We start from the raw sequence: 19089 nt of genomic DNA, 5'->3' as shown, positions 1-19089 counted from the left end.
AAATGGGTTCATGGTAGGAATAAGTCCATGGGGAATATACTCCTCGGGAAATGAGCCAAAGGAGAAACATAGATTCAGTGGGTAAAACTGGACCACAGGGTCTTCTACAGGGGGTGTGGCCATGCAGGTCCTGGGCAATACCGGTTCTCATGATCACTGGACATTATCAGGGTAACACTAAGTACCCCTGCTAGTTTCAGATATAATATAATTCCTCCTTTGCACTAAATTCTAGACTCAGTGTACATCTACTCATATCCTGAGGACTCCACGCATCATTTTATGATTGGCTTCTCTCAGCTCTTATCATAGCAGTCACTATTGCAACTACTGGATGAGTCTCTATCACAACTATCTTCTGATTTGTATCTTTTGCTGCATCGGAGAAGAGAAACAATGTTATTTCTAACAGCTCAGCAACTCAGTTCTTTCATGATAGAATTCGGCACAATCATCAAAATGACTATCATGTTACTTTGAACAGCACAAAGCTCAGAACTTCTTAGCCTCATAATAATTGTGACGTTTATTTCTCGCAATCTGACTTAAAAGATTACACTGGTTCTCTTCCAAAAGACGGCTTTGCGATGTTAAGTGCGCAGGACAGTTTCCGTGCGTTCTTTAAGTCCACACAATAGCTGACTTTGTGTGCGAACGTTACTCACTCATGTATAGAGTAGGCTACCGATATCATATATGTGTGACGGGCTGGGGAGGGGGATTACATCATACAAAATTTGGTAAAATCAAAGGCTTTTTGCCTCATCAATTCACGTCCTCTAGCTGGCTCTCTCTCTCTCTCTCTCTCTCTCTCTCTCTCTCTCTCTCTCTCTCTCTCTCTCTCTCTCTCTCTCTCTCTCTCTCTCATAATTCTGGTCATCTACCTCTCTGCCTGCGTTTCTGTTTTATTACGTTGGGCACGTAGCTCCCATCTAGCTATATAAGCGTAACTTTTTTTTTCCGTCTCTCCAGCACTTTGATATGTGAAAACTGGTACTCATAGTCTGTCTTTTTATGAGCTGTTCAGCTCTGGAACTGGCTTTCTCAGTTTGCCTTTCTCAACGCCTCTGGCATCCGGTCTCTTAGATACAATGGAGTCATCTCTAAGTAAGCAAAACTGAGCTTGACTTCTTTATTATTACGATTTCTAGGATAGGATAAATTTTGCTGGCTCTCAGTCCCTGGTTCTTCTAATTTTTCATTGCCTGCCGGAATCTTCCGATTCCGCAACCATGTTGTCAGTTCCGTATGTTAGTTGGTCTCCTGTCTACGAGTCACAGCTTTGTGCGAATCATAAAAAAAAAATAAATAAATAAAAAAATCAGAAGGTAGATATCCATAAACCCTGGAATCCTACTGTTTTTCATCAAAATCGGTCAAAGGCCCTGGGTTGGGTGGGGGGTTGAACCCCCTTAATGGCCGTGCATCCAGAAATCATCGGGACCCAGTGGACGGCCCGCCCCAGCACCATTTTTTCAAATGTCTAAAATATTTGTTTTTTCTCACTAAATTGAAGAAAAACGTCTGGCGCACCTGGCAATGAAGTGTATAGCTTCCTAAACCCATCCTGTGCTTCGGAATGAAGCGCAAAAGAGTTTGCCAAATGACTGCCTACACGCTGGTGAAACCTAAGGAGACACAATCCGATCCAAGAGGGAAGAAGGGGGAAAGTAGGGGAAGAAAGGTGGGGAAGGAAAAGGAAGAGGGGGGTAAAGGGGGGAACATGGGGGAACAATCCGGCAATGCTCTGCCTATGGCGGTTTCATTGCTTGCCAGAATGGAAAGATTCAGCAATCATGTTTGTAAGTTCCGTATGTTTGTCAGTCTGTTTATTTGTCTGCATTCTTCATGTCACAATTTTGCCCCAATCGTTCTGAAAAAAAAATAATAAGAAAGTAGGTATCCATAAACTCTGGAAACCTATTGTTTTTCATCAAAATCGGTCAAAAGACCCTGGGCTGGGTGGGGGGTTGAAACCCCTCAATGGCCGTGGGTCTGGAAATCGCCAGTACCCAGTTGCCAGCCTGCCCTGGCACCATTTTTTTCAAATTTCGAAAATCATTTTTTTTCCCTTAACAGACTGAAGAGAAACGTCTGGACCACCAGGCAATGAAATTTTTAGCTTCTTTAACCCATCCTGTGCTTGGCAATGAAATGCAAAAAATTTCGCCAAATGACCACACTGGTGAAAAATAACACACTTGGATCCATCCGGCAAGAACTCTACTGCCAACATGCCGGTGAAAAGTAAGAAGACACACTCGGATCCATCTGGCTAGGGGGGTAGAGGGGGGGGAAAGAGGGGGAGGGAAGAAGACAAGACAGGAGGGGGAGGAGGGGAGAGGGAAGAGGAGGAAAAAGGGGGGAAAGAGGGTGAGGGAAGAGGGGGAAAGAAGGTGGGGGAAGGGGAGGGAGTGGGGAAGAAGGAGGAGAAAGGGAAGAGGGAGGAGGGGGAAAGAGAGGGGAGATCCGTCGAAATCCATCCGGCAAGTGCTCTGCCTATGGCAGTTTCATTTATGTCTGTTTGTCTGATCTCTACAGGTCACAGTTTTGTGCCAATCATTCTGAGAAAAAAAAAAAAAGAACGAAAGAAAATCAGAGGGTAGATATCTATAAACCCTGGAAGCCTAAATGTTTTTCATCAGTATCGGTCAAAGGCCCTGGGCTGGGTGGGGGACTGAAACTCCTGAATGGCCGTGGGTGTCGATATTGTTGGGACCCTGTGGCTGGCCCAGGCACAATTTTTTTTTTTTTTTTTTTTCAAATCTCGAAAGTTTTTTTTTTTTTTAATCGAATTGAGGATAAACGTCTAGCACCCCTGGCATGGCAATTTTTAGCTTTCTTCACCCATCTTGTGCTTTGCAGTGAAGCCCGAAATTCTTCGCCAAATGACTGCCTACAGGCAGGTGAAAACTAAGCAGATATAATCCTGTCCATCCAGTGAGCGCTCAGTCTATGGCAGTTTCATCTGTCTGTATGTTTGTCACACTCTACAGGTCGCAATTTTCCACCAATAGCTCTGAAAAAACATCAGACGGTAGATATCCTTAACCCTAGAAACCTATTGGTTTTTCATCAAACTGGGTCAAAGGCCTTGGCCTGACTGGAGGTTGAAATCTCTCAGTGGCCGTGGGTTTGGAAATCATCGGTATCCAGTGGCTGCTTCTGGGTACATTTTTTCAAATTTCAAAAAATGTATTTTTTTTCCTTACCAAATTGAAGGGAAGCGTCTGGCACACCTAGCAATGCATTTTTTTTTTTTTTTTTTTTTGGCCCCTAAATCCAACCGGTGCTTCGCAATGTAGCGCAATTTTTTTTTTCGCCAAATGACTGCCTATACGCCAGTGAAAACTAACCAGAGGGGTGAAAAAACATCGCATCCACATTTTACCCCCAAAAAATTTCAGTGGTGCTGAAACGGTTTGAAATGCATCTAAATTCCAATCCAATCCATGCGGCAAGTACTCTGCCTGGTAGTTTCATCTATTCATTCTTCTCACTAACAGGTAATAACCTTCAAATATAAATTGGTGTGAACAGGCTTCAATCCCCTTGATACCGAGGTCGGTTCTTATGTTATATTCTTGTTTTCTACGGATGATTATCCTCAAACTAACAGACTTTGAACTAGAAAGGTTAACTAGAGCCTTCATTAACTAACAGGAGAAAGTCCTATTGAATAAAATCACCTGTTAGCAGAACAATAATATACAAATGATGTCCTTGGGTGGAAGGGATTAATGAGCATTTCTGAAAGTAAGCACCATTTTCATGGTCATTGAGTTAACTACTTAATAAAAACAGTTTCTTTAAACTATAATCATATTCTGGATAGCTACCAGTCACTTCACAAACAAATCAGAGTAAATCTATCTATCTATCTATCTATTGCCAGACGCATCAATCCCGTTTGGGGTGGCCACAAACAAATCGCCTCCAAGTTGCCCTGTCCCCCGCCTGTCTCTCCATGTGACTCCACAGGCTCCTCTTAAATAACTCATTTCCACTGCTCTCACTCTTGACTTGTGTCCTTCCAACAACGTCCAAGCTTCACTTCCATACGTTAGAGTTGGTATTACAATACTGTCATGTAGTAACTCATTCACTTCCATGCTCACTTCCCTGTTTCTTATCACTGCTTTCAAAGAACCAGCAACCTTTCTTCCCTGCTGTACCCTTTCAAGCACTTCACCCTCCTAACCTCCATCCTTACTCATCACACTACCCAAGTACTTAAACGTAAATGATAACGCGAAATATCTAGATATAAATAACAGCAAGTTAAAGGTACACAGAGAGCGCATACCTCAGCCAAAACCTATACCAGACAACTCATAGCCACGGAAATTTTAATCACCTCTTTATCCACAAAAAAATGTCACTGATTTCCATTAAAACTTTTTTTAGATACCCTACTGACAAATAAACAGATAATCAAACAGACAAACTGGGGTGAATACATAACCTCCTTCAACTTCGTTGGCGAAGGTAGCCATAATATTAAGCATTTCAAGATGACGACGTGTTATCAAGATTCATTTCTGATATCAGCGGACAATGTTGTTAAGCTCAGATTGTTTATCTTTTTAGGGACTTGATCAGTAAAGCAAGTAAGTTCTTCATCTTAAAAATTGTTCAGTAACCTGGTTAAAAACAGCATGGGAACACCATTAATATAATGGTGAATGTAGGGAAGAATAAAGTTATGGTCTTCGAGAGAAATGAAGCAACTGAATGTGAGGCTGGATGAGGAGGAAGTGGAAAATGTGAATGCATTTAAGTACTTGGGTAGTGTGATGAGTAAGGATGGAAGTTTAGACGGTGAAGTGGTTGAAAAGGTACAACAAGGAAGAAAGATCGCTGGTTCTTTGAAAGCAGTGATAAGAAACAAGGACGTGAGCATGGAAGTGAACAAAGTTAATGCGTGACAGTAGTGTGGAGCAACTCTAACGTATGGAAATGAAGCTTGGGCCATGTTGGCGGGACACAGGTCAAGAGAGCACTTGTTTGAGAGGAGCATGTGGAGTTCACATGGAGATACAGAGTGACAAATGAAGAAGTGAGGAAGCGTTGTGATGTGGATGTGGATAAGGTAGTTTGACCATGTGGAGAGAATGGAGAGCAAGAAACTGACGAGGAGAGTGTATGTGAGTGACGTGGAGGGGGGGCGAGAGAGGGGAAGGCCAAGGGTGAGATGGAGGGATGGAGAGGAGAGGTATATGAGAGAGGGGGGTGTAAGTTGGGATCAGGGCAGTGAAATGGCGGAGGACAAGGCGACATGGAGGCGATTTGTTTGTGGCCATCCCTTACGGGATTAGGGCGTCTGGCAATAGATGATAGAGAAAATGTATATAATGTCAGTTTTGTTCAGTTCTCTTTTTCTAATCTTCCGTTCTCTGTATTCAGCATAAGCTAAACTTCCAACTGGAGGGGTTAGAATGCCATATTCATACAACCCGAGGTCCTTCAAAAGTTTAATAAAATCGTCTGATGTTACCAAGATTACAGCATAAAAACGTCAGTGAACTGAAGGATCTAAGTTGTATCTGACTGAATGAGCTCTTACCTTCACGCACAATTGGCTACACACTGACAGCCGAGTGAAGAATTACGTATAAAGAAAAAAAATCTATATTATGATCATTACCAAGTACTGCCGAGACTGGGTTTATTTTACGATATAATATTAGGTAGGAATGAATATTGCCGTCCTCACAGCGGACCTTCTGTAAACAGGAATGTGACATGGTACTTAATATTGGTCTCTCATTAGCTAGCTAACGAGTACTGTTACGTTGCCTTACGGTTGGTTCAGGCACATTACGCTGAATGTGAGTGGCTTAACTCTTTGTTTTGTTGATCAACAGATTTATTGTGTTTCCATTATTTTCCAAAAGGAAAAGGAGTTTGCCACCCAGACATAACCTACAAGACCTCACCCAATGCGAAAGCAATATAACTGTGACCTATTCAGCTGCAAACGGCCGTATCACTCATTTCGTCACAGTAGGGAAGGTCCTCGGATTTCCATCTTGTTATAAGGGGAGGTGGCTGTGTTATATTCACATACTTAAGATCAACATTTTCACAGGTCCTGAGTAAGCTTCACGGTGAGATGGACAACCAGACGTTCGAAGCCTTTCCTCGCATTTTATACGAATGTTCAGAGCTGCTCAACCTCAATATCAGCTATGAAGGCTTCCCTCCTACACTGGCTGGTGAGATCTCTATTACTATAATTCGTCCACGTTAACATGGTCTTTTTTTCTTTTTTTTTTCAGCCTATCACACGTAGCTCATTGATAGAACAAGACAGTGTTACGGCTCTACATCCTTCTATGGCACGTCTTCGGGACTAATACCATAATTTACTGTTTATATCTTCTAACAGCTCAGAGGCAGAATAAGATATTGCTATAGGATCATATCCTTTCCTCACCACCTCTTGGTGTCCAGCATCATATTCTACTGTCTATATTTCGTTACATCTCTGAGGCAAAATAAGGACACGGTGACACCATATTTTTTTCCACATCTTCGTGACTAGCACCATTATTTATAGTGGAAGAATGGCAATTTTAGCACGAGTTGAAATGGTCAGTTACGATGACGTCATATTTATATCATTATTACTGCCTCTATTGGATTATACTTGGATTATGAGAGGTGTTTTGAATGACAAGAAACAAATTAATCCTTCAATACCCCCTTCACTTCTTGGATCGTGTCTTCAGATGAATTAAATTGTCTGGGAAAAGCAAGAAAAAAATAAGCATGATATACAGTCTGCACCAAATATCCTTTCACTTCATATGCTTCTTTCTCAACAAACACTGAAAGTCAGAGTGGTGAACCCGAAGCATCCGACACTGATGACTTTACTTAGCCACAAATTAATGAGGACTTTGGATGCCGATTGTACACTCACCCACAAACGTCCTGTCCTTGGGAACAGTGTCACGTGGGGTTGGGGGTATTGGGGATGGAGGGGGTGGTGCAGTAGTGGGCGAGTTGTACACTACAGCCATGTTATTGTGTAGCTTTTCCTGCTCTTTGCTTTGTTCTATGAAAACATTGGAGATGGAAAGGGATAATGAAATTTATTATATATTACTACAGTACATGCTAAAACAGACATGCAGCTTCTAAAAAATCAAGTTGAGCTGCAACAGGGAGGTTCCTCCTGCTCTCCCCGCACACTCCCCGTCCACCATAATACAACCTTGGTTCCCATCACCTGACTCCATTTCCTTGGGCAGCTGTACAGCACATAGTTGACAAAACATTACGACATAATAACAAAACAAAGACTTGTCGGTTCACTTGTCTGTAATATGAGACGATGTAGCAGAACTTTATTTTGTGGCGACATCTGAAACCTTTACAGTAGTTAAGTGTCAAACCACCTATTAACCAGAAACAGTGCAGGTTGGTGATGATGGGGAGTCTAAACTCTGGTATAGACCACAGATGTGACGCATTGTGATGAAGCATGGTGAAGGAAGGTGTAAGCACCACAACTGTCAGGCAAGGTCACGAAGTAAGGGAGCCATGGCTGTTGATTATAATATAGATTCATTTTATGATTACCGTGGCTCAAAAAGGATGTCATAATCAAACTCTCAGTGTTTTACACTGCTGGTTAATTGGAATTAATACCTAGTATTCAGGTATTTGAAGATATCGCCCATGCACTGCTTGTGGAAACTGACCACCCATAGTTATGTTGTTTCCCAAGTAGTAAAGAGACAAAACCTACGTTAAATTTTGACATTATGGTCCAAAATGTGTTTGTCATGTAATTATATTTTAAGTAAAGCAGCGTTTAACATTTCATTATATTCAGTATCCACGCACTGATATATATGTTTACTAATCTTCCCCCAGTTATTTCAGTAAAAAAGGAATAAGTAAACAATCTGTAATCTTGCAGTTTATTCCAATTTACGGTTATAGTAAATTTAATATGAAACTCACATTTCTCCAAAAAAAATAAATAAATAAATAAATAAATAACAGTAATGGAAAATAATCCATTTGCTATGCTGTCTCCCAATGAATGCAGTGCCTCCAGTCAACATCAGAAATAACTGGTATTTAATATTATAGTTAGGAAATTAAGAAATTACCATGTGATTAGTCACAATGCTTAGAAGGCAAACATTTATATGTCTGAATATTACTTCATATAGGTTGAGGGTTTCTACACCTGACAAAATGCTATGACCTGCAGCAGTATCAAAGGAAAAGCATTAGTAGGATAAAACATGTATTACACTGTGGTGAGTTACACAAAGTTGTTTCCATAACAGCCTATCCAACATGAACTATGCTTCTAATACGATGTCCAGCCACCGTGTGCAGAAACGACTTCATCTAATCTGTTTGGCACTGACTGGACAAGATCAAGCAAACACTAGGACGACGTCTAATACGTTCCCAAACCTGAGCATGTCTTTCCAAAGCTTGCCTAGTGGGTTGCTCACCAGAATCACAGTTGCGACACATAATTGTCCATAGGTTCTCTATGGGATTAAGGTCGAGCGATCTTGCTGGCCACCTTAGGGGCTGTATTAGAGGTTCCTCCTGCCCTCCCCGCACACTCCCCGTCTACCATAATACTGCCTTGGTTCCCACCACCTGACTCCATTTCCTTGGGCAGCTGTATAGCACATAGTTGACAAAACATTACGACATAATAACAAAACAAACATTGCCTTATTGGTTCACATGTTTGTAATATGAGACGATGTAGCAGAACCTTATTTTGTGGCGACACCTGAAACCTTACAGTAGTTAAGTGTCAAACCACCTATTAACCAGAAACAGTGCAGGTTGGTGGTTGTGGAGAGTGTAATCTCGAGTATATGTATATATAAAATGATTTGACTGCCTGTCATATACATAATCCTTGATCTTCATTTTCCTTATATAACAAAAATATACTGAGTCTATACCAGAGTTTAGACTCCCCATCATCACCAACCTGCACTGTTTCTGGTTAATAGGTGGTTTGACACTTAACTACTGTAAAGGTTTCAGATGTCGCCACAAATTAAAGTTCTGCTACATCGTCTCATATTACAGACATGTGAACCGACAAGTCTTTGTTTTGTTATTATGTCGTAATGTTTTGTCAACTATGTGCTATACGGCTGCCCAAGGAAATGGAGTCAGGTGATGGGAACCAAGGTCGTATTATGGTGGACGGGGAGTGTGCGGGGAGGGCAGGAGGAACCTCCCTGTTGCAGCTCAACTTGATTTTTTAGAAGCTGCATGTCTGTTTTAGCATGTACTGTAGTAATATATAATAAATTTCATTATCCCTTTCCATCTCCATTGTTTTCATAGAACAAAGCCAAGAGCAGGAAAAGCTACACAATAACATGACCGTAGTATACAACTCGCCCACTACTGCACCACCCCCTCCATCCCCAATACCCCCAACCCCGCTGACACTGTTCCCAGATACGCGTGAGTCTCCCTGCAGATTCGATAAACCTGCTCGCACATTTCCGGGGTTCGAAAAAAAGACAGGACTTTTGTGGGTGAGTGTACAGTACGTTGCCTGGCTTACAAGGCTTTACATCTACCCTGGCTACTGAGTACTTTCCTCTAATGTGCCTGGACTTCAAAGTCTCTCTCTCTCTCTCTCTCTCTCTCTCTCTCTCTCTCTCTCTCTCTCTCTCTCTCTCTCTCTCTCTCTCTCTCTCTCTCTCTCTCTCTCTCTCTCTCTCTCTCTCTCTCTCTCTCTCTCTTTCTTACCATAGCTGTTGAGTTCGTTCCTCGCAGTTTCATAAAAGTCTGCTTTATAACGTTAATGAGGTGAATTGGACATATTTATTTCTAATTACATTTTGGTAACCCACGAAACCTGTCCTCCTCCTCACATAACATACAAGTAAACACTGCCTATTTAAATTTCTATTGAATTAATCTGCCTGTATCTTCAGTGACGAGCTGTAATAATAAATTAACACTAAGATGTGGTGTTAGTCATGTAAATTGCTATGGGAAGGGTTTATACCCTTATTTCTGTCTTAGTTACAAAGTTATAGAAAATAAGCTGCAACAAGACGATTAAAACTACCATATTAAATTGGACGAAATGCAATTTTACGGATATATTTTTTTTTTACTGGATATTTCAAAGAATTCAAAGTTTCAGAATGGGATCTTGCCGAATCATACTACCAACGGATACTATTTTGCTTTTGCTTTCTTTCTGTGTTTTTCTCTTCCCGGCTGAATCTCTTAAATTCTTCAATACGGTGACATCGACTTTGTTCAATGCCTTCCGTCACTAAGCGATGGTATTCAGAGTGGCATGCACCCTTGTAGTGAAGGGATCAATGGAGGTTATATCTAATCCTGCAATTCTCAAAACAAGAAAAAGATATAAATATCTCTCCTCCATTAAATACGCTTCTCTTAATATGGCTAAGGAACCATGTATCACGGCACTTTTGGGACGTAGCGAGGATGTTTACCTTGTGACAACCCCCTCATACATCCCTCGATACGCCTTCAGGAAAGAGTGCTTCTTTAGTGTACTTGGGTGGGATTCTCAGACACATGCAGGATCTATTCCCTGTCCTAACTTACATTTGTTTTGCAGGAGGAACTAGAGGTTCTGGAAGATCCTCACTCTCCTTGCTTTGTCCTTCCTCACCCTATGAGTATGGTTACATTCAACTTATGACTGGCTTTGTGTTATCTGAGGGTTAACACTGTTCTTGTAAAGCAGTCACTGTATGAATATGATTACATTTAGTTTAGGATTGGTTTCGTGTTATCTGAGGGTTGCCATTGCACCATTAAAGCAGTGACTCTAAGAGTATGATTACATTCGACTTAGGACTGGTTCCGTGTTCACTCAGGGTTAACGCTGTCCCTGTAAAGAAGTCACGGTAAGAGAATGACTACATTCAGTTTAGAAATGGCTTCGTGTTAGGGATAACACTGCCTGTGAAGCAGTCACTCTATGCGTATGATTTCATTCAGCTTAGGTTTGGCTTTTGTTATGTGAGGGTTAACATTGTGGCTGTAAGGCAGTTACTCTGTGAGCATGGGCCATCGAAACAGAGCTGGAGATGCAGAAACAACGGTAGACACAATATGGTTTTCGTATTCGAAGAGGTAAGTTAATGTTTTTCCGGCTAATAACAGAAGATAACTGTGACTCGAGAGATTATATTCCAGGATTCATATTACAAACCTATACAATTCGACTGAGAAGAGAAGAGCCTTAATATTTTGCTAGCTGACAGCTGGCTGGTTGTCCGAGTGCGTTCATTAGTATCGATGTATTTGTAATAATGTCTTCAGCAGGGAAAGTAAACAAAATGTCGTGATGTGCACAGTGGATTTTATTACCCGACGTTTCGACATTTCCTTAATGTCATCTTCAGTGGTCTAAAATGATAAAATTATTAAGATTACTTATATGTAAATTGAAAAGTGCTTAAAAGATACAGCAGTAGTAAATAAGAGTATTAAGCTATGTTTAAGGAGTAGGATGATACTGTTAAGCTGGGGCATATGCAATTTAATATACAAGGACTCTAAGATCCTTACCCTGTCATTAGAGCAGCTATGAAGTATTTTATAATATTCACCTTTAAGACGAGTATCACACTGAACACTTGTGTTCCTCACAGCTGAATAAGGTGGTGACTGAAGCCTAGACCTGTTCTGCCAGACTAACCCATAAGTTCGGCGGTGCGTGTTTTGAAGGCAAGGAATGTACTGCCAATATACCCTGTCTGGCAACTAGGGCAGGTAAACAAGTAAACTACCGACGAACGCAAGTCTGCTGACAGAGAGTCCTTAAACCGAAAGACCCAACTCTGAAAGAACTGAGGTGAACCAAACGAAAATCAATACTAGGGTAAAATTTTGATAAACTCTTGAACAAATTTTGTTCTGTTTTCGCTGAAATCTCTCCTAGATAGGCAAAGTTAGGTAGACTACCTTCATATTCAGGGAACACTGTTTGGGTTGGTATCTATAGTTCAGGAAAATATTCACCAGTTTATCAAACAAATGTGCACTAAAACCTCTATTCACAATATATTTCATCAAAAAAGTAACTTCACTATGAAAATGGGCGTATGTAGATGACAGACAAAAAGCTCTGTGAATAAGAGTCTTTATAGCACTGATCATGTATCTGATATGACTGAAACTTAAAAAGGCTTGTTCCCAAACCTGAAAGGGCTGCAAAGCAGAACATAGAAAAAGGCTTACCATTGCTTTTCGTAATCACTTAATCTAAAAAAGAAAGTTGATTATTTTTCTTCGTCTCTAGTGTGAAGGAAATGTTTTTATGCTGTCTGTTGAGGTATTCTAAGAATTTCAACGCATGTTCATTAGCTTTAAATATTACTAGAGTGTCATCCACATACCGCCAATATAAAATGGGTTAAAATTTGACGGACATCCGTCTAGCCACGTTTTCTCATGGTAGAAAAGAAAAATGTTCACCAGTATGGGTCCTAATGGTGAACTCATCGCCATCCCATTAACTCGTTTATACCAATTTTCATTGAAAAGAACAAGGACATCTTTTTCACAAAGTGAAACAGATTGTCTCATACGATTAAAAATATCTATTCCCTGATATACTAATGGCAAACAAATATTGTTTTGTCCAAAGGCAGATTAGTAAAAAGAGATGTAATATCAAAACTACATAAAAAATAAGACTCAGATATTGGTCAGTGGATAAGGAAAGTGGCCAATTCGTACGAATTCTTTAGTGTAAACTCATTATTGGTAAATGGAATTAACACTGGTACTAGAAATTTTGCTAACTTATACGTAGCTGTGTCATTGGCAGCCATGATGGGACGTAACGGAACAGAGTCTATATGAAGTTTAGGGAGACCATACATGATACCAGGGGTAGAACCTGTAGCTCCCAGTGAGTGAGAGGTTTCTTCAGCTATTACATTTAGTGTGGCGAGTTTGTAGATGAATCTGTGTATTTTGTCCTCTACCCTGGTTGTTATAGAATATATATCTTCATATCTTAACTTGGCAAACTGGTCCATATGTTCTGCATCCCAGTTCTCCGATGTCAAGGGGATGGTTCAGGCAGCGATACCAGGCAGTGCCTGCCCAGCATCGTTATCTGCTTCCTATAAAGCTGTTCGGGATTTACATCCATGAATATAAGACTGGTTGCCAATTTCAGCAGTTAAAAAGGTGTTTGCGGTCCTCACAACAGCAGTCTGAGCCGTCACCGCAGCACAAGAGGACTTCGATTTTTAATCTGTGGAATCCTCTGTATATCCCTTAATCATGAGATTATATATTCCTTTTTCTTCACACCACCACCTGCTTCACCATCTACCCGTACACCTGTCATCACCAAAGCCCCAACGCGAACTCCTCCAAAAACATCCACAACCACTACCACCTTTTAAACCACCACTACATCCCTTTCTACTCCTTCCACACTACCACCCACTTCAGCTTCCGCCCCAGCACCGCACCTCACACCACCATCACCATTTGCTTCACCATCACCACCTCCTCCTACATCACTATCACAGCCAGCTGCATCACATGATCTCCACAGACTGTCAGAACCACCAATACCTTTTGCAGCACCCACCACTCTCTTCATTACACTACCACCTCCTCACCCTCATCCCACTTCAACCATCACGGTCACACTAACTCCGCCTACATCACTATCACAATCAGCTCCTCCACATAATCTCCACAAACTGTCAGAACCATCAACAGCCCCTGTAGCATCCACCACTCCCTACCATATACCACCACCTTCTCTCCCTTATCCCACCCCATACACCAACACCACCACCACTAACTCCCACCACTATCACCACTACCACCACAGTCTCACATACATCGTCAATGTCCAGTCAGATAATGTTCCCTATGTTTCATGCCAGAACTGCAGTCAAGGTGTCTCAGTCTGGACGAAGCGGATGCGTTGGGGCTCACTCTTAGGAATCGTTATCTTCAGTACAGGTGTGCAGCCTACAAACTGGACTGGGTAAGACCACTTAGTTCTGTCTATCTTTGCTGGATTGACTCCTTTGGTTAGGCATAGTAACTATTAGAATCGGATGACTTCTTGTGTATTTTAATCCCTTTAACTTACCGACTTCATTATCCAACTTAGCAAGGACTTCTATGGTTGTCAAACAGGACAGCATGGTTCATGTTAGTTCTGCTTGCATTGTTGGATTTGCAGCTTTTGTTCAGGAGAATATTTCCTTCAGTCGTGTGATACCTGTCAGTATTATTTTCCTGCTACTCCCACATGATTCTGTTCAACTTATAAAAATTTTGTGGGGCCTTCAAACTATATAAGGTAAGATGACTTAGTTAACACTGTGCTGTTGTAACGACTTTTTTTTTTCAGTAACAAAAAATTTTATACTCACTGACAGAGTGGTTCCCAGACTGGAGGTCATGACCTCATGGGGGCCCAGCCTATTTTCTCAAGGGAGCAATAATGTAACATTTAGTGTCAGGAGTCACTGGTGAGGGAATTTCATAACAAATTTTCCACAGGTGAAATTTGCGAGGATATTATTTTTTATCAACCGTCACGTGCTGCATACACCGGAAGACAATGAAAGATGAATTGTTCGACTTTTCAAGTGACTCATTTGTAAGTGAAACTTTTGGAGATCAGAGCCCGATGAAGTTTTGTGTAAACATTGATTGGCTGTGTAGGTGTTAGTCAGTCTCGTGTGTTTTTCTGTGCAAAACTTATTATATATATTTTATTTTAACTGTTCAGCATGAGACTGATGAACTACTTACAATGATGGTTTCTTGTGCCTGCAATGAAGTCACTTTTGTGTCTTGTAACAATGCAAGTTCAACCGAACCATCGAGCTTTTTATTCATTTTCTGAGTGTTCTTGTACTTATGCACATACATTTTGTCTCTATTTTTAGTAACCCAATGATGTAGTTGTATTTTGGTCCGGGGCCACAAAACGAAAAGTCTGGGAACAACTGCATTAGCATATATCTATCCTTATATCTTACCCATGTCAAGGTATAATTTCTGTTATATTCTTATGTAAGACGTTTTCATTTAAACTGGACAAAGTAAGATGACCTGGTTTTACCTATTTCTGCTGAACTGGCTCCTTGAGATCAGTCTAAATACCTTTTCAATATGACGATGTCCTTGCATTTTATTACTGCTTGCTCCAGATGTTTATATTCAGATTAAAGAGACTTGTCTGGTCATTGAACAGGCCAGATTACAGGAAGCTGCTTCTGTCATTCCTTACTGCACTGATTCCTTTTATTCATTATACAAATAGTATCTTATTTGCAACAGAGTAACTCTACAGTATATTATTTTAGACTCGGGAATCAAATGACCCCTCTCCCGGTGACGACCCGAGCTGCCAGGAACCACTGACTGACTCACGTCTTCATTTCTGCAACTTTCTCGGCCTTTCCTCTAACTTTCGCAATGTTGAGCACCACCTATCTTCCTCTAAACCTCACCTTCTTTTCCCAACTGAGACTCAGCTGTTTGAGGCAGCTGACAGCAAATCCTATTCTGTATCCTCCTACTTTCTCTATACTCATTTCAAAGCCAAAGTGGTTGTTGTGTATATATACGCAGTGACTTATCTTGCTCTCGTGTTCCTCAACTCTATTCTTCTGAGTTCTCTACACTCTGGCTTCTGCTTTCCTGTCATTCTCTGACTTAATATATATGCATTATTTACTTACCCCCTAATTCTACTGACTATCTAAAATTCTTCGACTGTCTTACTTCTATGACGGAACACATTCTATGCATTTCTCCTTTCTCTAAAATCTCCATTCTAGGAGATTTCAATGTTCACCACCATCTTTGGCTCTCTTCTCCTTTTACTCATCCACCTGGTGAACATGCCTACATCTTTCCTATCCTTAACCCCTACTGTAAGTACTGAAGCACGTCAATCTACGTGTTGACCACTTCAGCCCTCTCAGCCGAATCACAACAATATAGTGCACCTTGTAAATAACTGCCTGTACATTGCTCCACCCCAAATGTGACGTATATCCCTTCAAGCCAATGAGAACTAACCCCTTCGGCCTCGGGTTGGGTGATCCGGCCAATCTGGGGGCAGGGGGGGTCACCCCCCCCTCAGCCCACCCATTGCCTGAATGTTTCATGTGTCAAGTAATAACCCCCTCTGAAGACCCTCCCACCCCTCTGTACGCCCCAGTAGGACGTTGTTAGTCAAAGTATACCCCTTCCCCAACCACGAGGCCCATTCCATCCCCCTCCAGCCCCCCCACCTTCCCCCCTACCTTGTATATCCCCACTACCCTACCCCCTCCCTCCCTTTTGGCCCCATACTACCCTCCTACCCCCAATAAACCATCGTGTGATAGCGAGCACACAGCTTGGCTTGCTTTCCCCCCTCATGCCTCCCCTCCCCCACTCCCCCCATCCCCAACATATGTGCACGTGCTTTATATGTATTGCCTCGATGTTTTTTTTTTTTCTCCCCTGTGCCTTTTCGCACCTGAACATAATAACTACTTCTCTGTATACTATTCTATACAGGCAAACACGTGCAATCAAAGGCATCTGAGCCCCAGCCCCCCCACCACCACCCCTCCACCTCAATACATCTATTGCTTCCCATACGTGAATTATCTCCCCACACCTGTAAACACACCTGTTGCATGGTTGATATGCTAAATCACATAGATTTTGTTTGTTTCAACTACCCAAATTGGTTGTTACCGTAAATGATCTCCCAGGGTTCAATTTACTCGTTGTGGCCCGTCTCCCCAATCGAATTTTATCTTCCCACACGTACATACACATCGGCTTTCAGAGTAGTTGGTCAAAAACAAACTAAAGTGCTCTACTTTGATGAGAAAAGATGGTTTTATCCGACCTCTATACCTACAAACCTTCTCCCCACAGGGTACATTTTCTCCCCAAGGGCAAGTAAGCTCCCCGCCCCAAAACACCTGTTCCCGGGCTTGATGTGACATTTGATATTGCAATGACCTATTTCAGTAATAGAAATAGTTAGTTATCAAAACTATCGAGGTCTTTGAAAGTTTTTTGGGGGTAACTATTATATATTTTTTCAACTTTGACCCTCGATTGTGCGGTAACCATTAGGCCTAGGGGAGTGCCAGTTGCGCTGTCAGGTGTGTAAATTCTTCCTGTTTAGTCAGAACATATTGTTTTTCCCCTTGGTGAAAGTAAAAAAAACACCCCCGAATTGTGGCTCAAGTGGCAGATGAGCCAGATGGAACTGTGATATTTAGGGGTTAATGACCTAGAGCAGCTTGTACAGCACCCTACCCATATCCCTGACCGCCTTGAAGAGAGCTCCGACATAATTGACCTCTTCCTTACAACTAATCCTTCTGCTTACACTGTTAATCTTTTCTCTCCGTTGGGCTCCTCTGACCACAACCTTAATTACCTTAACCTGTCCTATTGCTCCAGTACGGCCTGTGGACCCTCCAAAGAAACGTCATCTGTGGCACTTTGGAGCTGCAGACTGCGAGGCCCTCAGGCAGTACTTCTTTGATTTTCTCTGGAATGATTACTGCTTCCATGGTCGTAAGCCATCTGAGTGTGCCTTGCGCATTATGGAGGTTACTCTCTCAGGCATGGAAGCATACATTCCTTTCTCATACCCTTTGACTAATGCAAGAAAGCCTTGGTTTAATTACACTTGTTTTATTGCTGTCCACAACAAGGAGAGGGCCTATAAAAGGTACCAGAGCCAACCCACCCCTGAATCTCATCTTTTTTACGTTTCTGGCCAGAATCGTCCAAAGTATGCTCATTGCACTGCTAAAAATAATTTTATTCGTAATAAATGCTCTCAACCCTCCAACTGGAATTCTTCCCGCTCCTTCTGGCACCTTGCCAAAAACCTTTCTAACAACTTTACTTCATCGTCCTTCCTTCCTCTTTTCTACTGTCATGGCTCTGTAGCTATTTCCTCTACTGATGAAGCAGATCTCTTCACTCAGACTTTCTCCTCCAATTCCACCTTAGATGATTCCGATGCTGTTCCTCCACTACTTTCCCCCTCTGACTTCCTCATGGTCGACATTAAAACTTCTTCAGTTGATGTATTTTCTGCCATCACAGGCCTCAGTACTAACAAGGCATATGGGCCTGATGGAGTCCCTCCTGTTGTCCTCAAGAACTGTGCTTCTGTGCATACACCCTGCCTAGGTAAACTCTTTCGCCTTTGTCTATCAACTTGTACCTTTCCTTCTTGCTGGAAGTTTGCTCTCATTCAGCCAGTCCCAAGGAAGGGTGACCATTCCCAACCCTCTAACTACCATCCAATTACTTTAACATCCTGTATCTCAAAAGGTTTTGAGTCAGTTCTTAATAGAAAAATTTTAAAGCATCTTTCTTATCACAACCTTCTTTCTGATTGTCAGTATGGGTTCTGTCAGGGACGTTCCACTTGCGTTCTTCTCACCTACCTTTCAGACTCCTGGTCATCCTCCTTTCGGGACTTTGGCGAAAGCCTTGCCATTGCACCTGGCATCTCAAAGGATTTCGATCGAGTCTGGCATAAATCTTTAGTTTCCAAACTGCCCTCTTTACGGTTTCAATCGTTTCTATCTGTGCCTTCATCTATAGCTTCCTTTCTGGTCGTTCTATAGCCGCTGTTGTAGACAGCCATCGTTCTTCTCCTAGATCTATCAACAGTGGTGTTCCTCAGGGCTTTGTCCTATCACCAACTCTCTTCCTTTTATTCAATAAGGTGACCTTCTACGCTGTACATCTAACCATACCCACTCCTATGCTGAGGACTCCATCCTTCACCTTTCCATTCGATTCCCGCAACGTCCATCTCAGCAGTTACTTCAACAAGCAAGGGATGAGGCTATGGCACACGTAATGTTTGACTTGGCTCGTATCTCTTACTTGGGTAAAAATAATCTTGTTGTTTTTGATGTATCAAAGACTCAGTTCTTACAAATATCAACCCAAAAAAATCTACCCACTAATGTTTAATAATATTCAGCTTAATCGTGCTTCATCCTTGAATATGCTTGGGGTTTCATTCACTCGGGACTTATCTTG

Source organism: Coenobita brevimanus, chromosome 31 (genome assembly GCF_032717465.1).
Source record: "Coenobita brevimanus isolate Jiangsu-jjx chromosome 31, ASM3271746v2, whole genome shotgun sequence".
In the NCBI taxonomy this organism is placed as follows: domain Eukaryota; kingdom Metazoa; phylum Arthropoda; class Malacostraca; order Decapoda; family Coenobitidae; genus Coenobita; species Coenobita brevimanus.
Note: the sequence above shows the minus strand (reverse complement) of the source record.